This window comes from Capricornis sumatraensis, chromosome 19 (genome assembly GCF_032405125.1).
Source record: "Capricornis sumatraensis isolate serow.1 chromosome 19, serow.2, whole genome shotgun sequence".
NCBI lineage: Eukaryota > Metazoa > Chordata > Mammalia > Artiodactyla > Bovidae > Capricornis > Capricornis sumatraensis.
In genome coordinates, this window is record NC_091087.1 from 48,432,040 (window position 1) to 48,439,567 (window position 7,528).

Sequence of the window (7,528 nt, forward strand, 5' to 3'; positions counted from 1 at the left end):
AGATCAAAACATTCATGTGAATGAGACATTGAGGAAAAGAATTATGTTTGGTGGCAAACAACAGCTTACTTTTCTTAAAATCTATTTTGATTCACATTCAAAATTGATGTAAAAAGTCTGTTCAGGCAAACTAATGTAAGGAACATTTTAGTATACACTGTGAAAACTCCAATCAGAAATGTATTAACAATGCTGATAGCATAGAAGATGCTTGACAAATATTTCCTGATCATGGAGCCATACACTAATAATGGTCATATGTTTATTTTGTATGGTATTCTCATTATGATCTGTACACAAGAGGTGATCAGTTAAATGGACTAATTTGTTTTGCAACTGTAGGATGAAAACTGTCACACTAATGCCATGATAGATGTTAAATATATTAAATATGACTTCCCTGGTGGCTCAGACAGTAAAGCGCCTGTCTACAATGCGGGAGACCCGGGTTCCATCCCTGGGTTGGGAAGATCCCCTGGAGAAGGAAACGGCAATCCACTCCAGAACTATTGCCTGGAAAATCCCATGGGCAGAAGAGCCTGGTAGGCTACAGTCCATGGGGTCGCAAAGAGTCAGACATGACTGAGTGACTTCACTTCAAATATAATCTATGTTAAATAGATGTTAATATATAGGTGTTGAATATATCCCAAAGTATTCAAATATTGCTGAGATAGATACAAAATAAGCCTATGGAATAGACAAGGAGAATGAGAATAGAGAGGGTAAGGAAGAAATTCATTAAAGGAGAAAGTGTAAAAAACAAATCTGAGGCATTAAATATGGAAGCAATGATACCATGATAGAGTAGGAACAGTTACACAAATCTGGAGAAAAGATATTTCTCCTTCATGCTTTCAAATGTGTGTTAGAGAAGTTGGTGAAAAAGGATTTTGAGAACAGAGTTCCATGGTAGCCTGTATTCTTAGGAGGAATAATTGTGACATATTTTCAATTGTGTTGACCAGTATGATAGCCATTAGCTATATGTAACTAATGAACACTTGAAATGTGGCTAGTACAAATTGAGATGTGCTGTAAATGTAAAATATATATCAAAGACAGTACAAAAAATGTAAAATGTCTCAATAATCTATTCCATGAAAGCAATGGAATAGATTATTGAGACATGTTAGATATATTGGGTTAAATAAAATGTAACATTTAATAATATTTATTTAAAATGTATTTAATATATATTTAATGGTAGATATTTAATGTTTTTATTTAATATAATAAATAGTATCAAATAAATATTTAATATTTTAGATATATTAGGTTAAATAAAATTATTACTTCAATTAACTTCACCTATTTCTTTTATTTTTTTAATTTTATTATTTGTAACTTTTGTCTGTGCCAGGTCTTTGTTGCTGCACATGGACTTTATCTAGCTGTGGCCATGGGGGCTACTCTCTAGTTGCAGTGATGGGGGGCTTCTCACTGTGGTGGCTTATTGCATAGCACAGGCTCTTGAGCTCAGGCTCAGTAGTTGTGGCAGAAGGACTTAGCTGCCCTGCAGCTTGTGGAATCTTCCCAGACTAGGGATCAAAACCATGTCCCCTGTATTGGTAGGTGTTCTTAACCACTGGGAAATCAGGCCATCTTTTGATTTTTTTAAAATATGACTACTAACAAATTGAAAACTATGTATGTGGCTAACATTTGTATTGGGCAGTGGTGGTCTAAAGAATTGCTGAAGACTGTTGTACATTTTAAAGTAAATTGCACCTTTGTAACATATTGTATCAACGGATGATCACTAAGATTAACTGTATCTATACAGTCATTAGTTTGACAAGAAATAGAATCCTGTCAGATGCCAAAGAGTTGGGATTTTTACGTTTATTGATTAAACACCATTATTTATTGATGATTTACCCTGTGGAAATGTATTATTTCTAACTATGAAATAAAAGGGTGATGTAAACACACATTGTGGTGGTGTGCTTTAACGAGATCCACTTTGATCAACAAGCCAGTTTACTTTTCAAGGATTCGCTGAAGCACTTATTTTTAATTCCATTTTTGTTAAAGAAAATATAATAATTTTGCCTTTGGTGCTCATTCACATTTGAAGGTAAAGGATGTATTCACGGCAATGATGTATGTTCAGTCACACAGCTATGTGACTGAGGTCTGTCTCTGTCCATGCACCTACATAATTTCTTAAGCTAAATAAAAATATATAGCAGTTAAAAAAAAAAAAAAAGAATTGCTGAAGAGAGACTAAACGGACTCTATACTAGAGTTTCTGAAAGGAGAAACAGACATTTTGCCTAGCTATTATTTTTTCCCGTCTTTGGATTTAACATCATTGCCCATAGTAGGCTAATCAGTGGAAGACAGAAAACGAGGCATGTAAGGGATACAAGTTGAGTGGAAGTAGGGAAGCTATTTGTTTCTCCTGTTGCATAATCTCCAGAAGTACTTTTCTGTACGGCAGTGTGCTGACATTATAGAGTCAAGTCTGTAATAATATAATAAATGATGCTGAAAGAAGTGTGAAAGCAAAATTGGGAAACATAAAAGTGTTTTTACACATTTTCTCACTTCCAGGACATCTATCAACAGCCTGCTCCCTGGTCCCCTTCCTACTCCTAATACACACCCACACTCCATTTATAGGTCAAGTATCTTATTATGAGAATATGAATAGGCCTCTATTTAGACTTTCTGAATGGTCCCTTTCAAAAGTGTGTTTCTCATTATGTGACTCTGCTAGGGTTCTGAGTAGCAGGAAACTTGAGTTTTGTCCCAAGATATCAGAGACGATCACTAGTTAGGATAGCAGATAGATGAGGTGACCTTGAGTACTATTGATAGGAATTGATACGGAGTGCTTTAAGGGTGAAAAACTAGAAATTTATCTTTAAGATGAACAGATATGCAGGGATCTATCTTGATATAAGAAGGGGAGACCAGGATCTGCCAAATATATGATTCAAATATTTGTTTCAAGTGTGGGTAGGAGATAAGGATCAAAAAACCTGCCCCATGTAAAAGACAAAGAGGGTCAGTAGAACTTCACTATGACTAGCCCAGGGGAGGAATGAGCTGCTGTAAAGGATACTTTAGTCCAACAATGTGTATTGTTACAGGGAAGTGGTAATATAAGAATTAGTGAAATGATGCAGGGCCAAGTCCATCAGCATTATTATATAACCAAATATTGCTGCTTCTATAACTAAATAATACCATTCTTTTTGTTTGTGTCTTTGGGAGTTCGACAGTCCTAACTTTGGATGCAGCAGTTTAGGGGGCAAAGCAACAGAGCTTTGTTGCTTAATAGTAGTAGAAGTCTAGTTAACAGCAGGGACGTATTAGTGGCTCAGCTGGTAAAGAATCTGCCTGCAATATGGGAGACCTGAGTTTTATCCCTGGGTTGGGAAGATCCCATGGAGAAGGGAAAGGCTACCCACTCCTGTGTTCTGGCCTGGAGAATCCCATAAACTATATATCCATTTGAATGCAGAGTTCCAAAGAATAGCAAGGAGAAAAAAGAAAGCCTTCCTTAGTGAAAAATGCAAAGAAAGAGAGGAAAACAACAGAATGGGAAAGACTAGAGATCTCTTTAAGAAAATTAGAGATACCAAGGGAACATTTCATGCAAAGATGAGTACAATAAAGGACAAAAATGGTATGGACCTAACAGAAGCAGAAGATATTAAGAAAAGGTGGCAAGAATACACAGAAGAACTATAAAAAAAGATCTTCACGACCCAGATAATCACGATGGTGTGATCACTCACCTAGAGCCAGAAATCCTGGAATGTGCATGAAATTAAAAGACACTTACGCCTTGGAAGAAAAGTTATGACCAAACTAGATAACATATTCGAAAGCAGAGACATTACTTTGCCAACTAAGGTCCGTCTAGTCAAGGCTATGGTTTTTCCAGTGGTCATGTATGGATCTGAGAGTTGGACTGTGAAGAAGGCTGAGCACCGAAGAATTGATGCTTTTCAAGTGTGGTGTTGGAGAAGACTCTTGAGAGTCCCTTGGACTGCAAGGAGATCCAACCAGTCCATTCTGAAGGAGATCAACCCTGGGATTTCTTTGGAAGGAATGATGCTAAAGCTGAAACTCCAGTACTTTGGCCACCTCATGCGAAGAGTTGACTCATTGGAAAAGACTTTGATGCTGGGAGGGATTGGGGGCAGGAGAAGGGGACGACCGAGGATGAGATGGTTGGATGGCATCACTGACTCAATGGATGTGAATCTGAGTGAACTCCGGGAGTTGGTGATGGACAGGGAGGCCTGGCGTGCTGCGATTCATGGGGTCGCAAAGAGTCGGACATGACTGATAGACTGAACTGAACCGAACTGAAGTCAAGAGAGCCTTAGGAAGCATCAGTACTAACAAAGCTAGTGGAGGTGATGGAATTCGTTGAGCTATTTCAAATCCTAAAAGATGACGCTGTGAAAGTGCCACACTTAATACGCCATCAAATTTGGAAAAGTCAGCAGTGGCCATAGGACTGGAAAAGGTCAGTTTTCATTCCAATCTCAAAGAAAGGCAATGCCAAAGAATCTTCAAACTACTGAACAATTGCACTCATCTCACATGCTAGCAAAGTAATGCTCAAAATTCTCCAAACCAGGCTTCAACAGTACATGAATGGTGATCTTCCATATGTTCAAGCTGGATTTAGAAAAGGCAGAGAAACCAGAGATTAAATTGCCAACATCCATAGGCTCATCAAAAAAGCAACAGAGTTCCAGGAAAACATCTACTTCTGCTTTATTGATTATGCCAAAGCCTTTGATTGTGTGGATCACAACAAACTGTGGAAAATTCTTCAAGAGATGGAAACACCAGACCACTGGACCTGCCTCCTAAGAAATCTGTATGCAGGTCAGGAAGCAGCAGTTAGATCTGGACATGGAACAACAGACTGGCTCCAAACAGGAAAAGAAGTACGTCAAGGCTGTATATTGTCACCCTGCTTATTTAACTTATATGCAGAGCACATCATGAGAAACGCTGGGCTGGATGAAGCACAAGCTGGAATTAAGATTGCCAGGAGAAATATCAACAACCTCAGATATGCAGATGACACCACCCTTATGGCAGAAAGTGAAGAAGGACTAAAGAGCCTCTTGATGAAAATTAAAGAGAAAAGTGAAAAAGTTGGCTTAAAACTCAACATTCAGAAAACGAAGATCATGGTATCTGGTCCCATCACTTCAAGGCAAATAGATGGGAAAACAGTGGAAACAGTGACAGACTTTATTTTTGGAGGCTCCAAAATCACTGCAGATGGTGACTGCAGCCATGAAATTAAAAGAAACGTCATGACCAACCTAGGGCATATTAAAAAGCAGAGACATTCCTTTGCTGACAAAGCTCCATCTAGTCAAAGCTATGGTTTTTCCAGTGGTCATGTATACGTGAGAGTTGGACTATAAAGAAAGGTGAGCACTGAAGAATTGATGCTTTTGAACTATGGTGTTGGAGAAGACTCTTGAGAGTCCCTTGACCTGCAAGGAAATCCAACCAGTCCATCCTAAAGGAGATCACTCCTGGGTGTTCATTGGAAGGACTGAGGCTGAAGCTGAAACTCCAATACTTTGGCCACCTGATACGAAAAACTGACTCATTAGAAAATACCTTGATTCTGGGAAAGATTGAAAGCAGGAGGAGAAGGGGATGACAGAGGATGAGATAGTTGGATGGCATCACCAACTCAATGGATTTGAGTTTGGGTAGACTCTGGGAGTTGGTGATGGACAGGGAAGCCTGGCGTGCTGCAGTCCATGGGGTTCCAAAGAGTCGGACATGTCTGAGCGACTGAACTGAAGTGTATAGTCCATGGGGTTGCAAACAGTCGGACACAACTGAGTGACTTCCACTGTATCTTACCTATTCAATCACGTACCTCCTGATAGTTTTTAATTTGAAGTGCTTCAAAAGCACTAGCATGTATTTTTCTATTGTTGTTATCAGTAGCTAAGTCATATTCGACTGTTTGCGACTACATGGACTGCCGCATGCCAGGCTTCCCTGTCCTCCACTAGTTCCTGGATTTGCTCACATCCATGTCCAGTGAGTCAGCTCTTCGCATCAGGTTGTCAAAGTATCGGAGCTTCAGTGTATTTCTATAGGAGAACCCCAATGTTGAGAAGTGTTGGCCAAAGAGTTATTTTCCAAGAGTTGTAGCAGTGTATGCTCCCAGTAGATCCGTATGTACATTTTACTACTACACCCTCCTAGTACTGGATGTTGTAAATCGTTTTAATTTTTGCCAGTCAAAGAATGGAAAATTAGTTTCGGGGTTGTGTGGCAGCACAATATTCACATCAATATATTTCAGTTAATTTAAAAAATTTATTAGCATCAGAATATCCAGTCCAGTGACCGGTTTTGTTAGATTAAAATATGTCTTGTAGTGAATATTTTCTTTAAAAAGTTCTTAAGTTTGGATCTACTCAGGCTCCCTGAAACAGTCAGTGGGTACATATTGCAGATCTTCTTTGCTCATGAAATGCTATAGCATCACTTGAATAGTGATTGTATTCAAATTCACCTACATTCACTCTGGGGAGAAAAAGGGAATAACAGTTTAAATATGCAAATAACTTGATATTCCATTCAGTAAACGCTAGCCCTAGACAATTTATACATTAAGCCTGACTGCTGCTGCTGCTGCTAAGTCGCTTCAGTCGTGTCCGACTCTGTGCGACCCCATAGACGGCAGCCTACCAGGCTCCCCCGTCCCTGGGATTCTCCATGCAAGAACACTGGAGTGGGTTGCCATTTCCTTCTCCAATGCATGAAAGTGAAAAGTGAAAGGGAAGTCGCTCAGTCGTGTCCGACTCTTAGCGACCCCATGGGCTGCAGCCCACCAGGCTCCTCCGTCCATGGGATTTTCCAGGCAAGAGTGCTGGAGTGGGGTGCCACTGCCTTCTCCCAAGCCTGACTAGTCCCATGAAAAAAGTTTGTCAGTGACTTTAACGGACTCTCCACTGCTGATCAGAAATTAATCTCATTGGACTGATGGCAGGGTTGCTGGTGGTAACTGTCAACATTTTGGTGGAAGAAATTGAAGTACGCACTAAGCATCGTAAAGGAGTGGTTAACAAAAACTCAAGGGACAAACATTAAAACAAAACAAAACCTGACTATATATATAATCTTATTTTTAAAATCTTATAAAAAATAAAAAAAATAAAATCTTATTTGTACTCTCTCTCTCTCTCCCTCTGATTGGCTTTTTGTCTTCCTCAAACAGAGTGTGGAAAGAAGTCCTTGACGGTGCCGAGGCAAGTCTCAGGAGACCTGGAAAAATTCAGTACTAAGGACGTGGAGGGTTTGTTTTTTCACTTCTGTTGCAGCTGGTGCGTACGCGAGGCGAGGAGTAAACATCCGGACTCGCTTGGTTAGCTCTTTCCTTGAAAGGAAAGGAGAAAATAGGCAGATTCCCCGGTGACTCAGACGATAGAGTCTGCCTACAATCCGGGAGACCCGGGTTCAATCCCTGGGTCGGGAAGATACCCTGGAGAAGGAAACGGCAACCCATTCC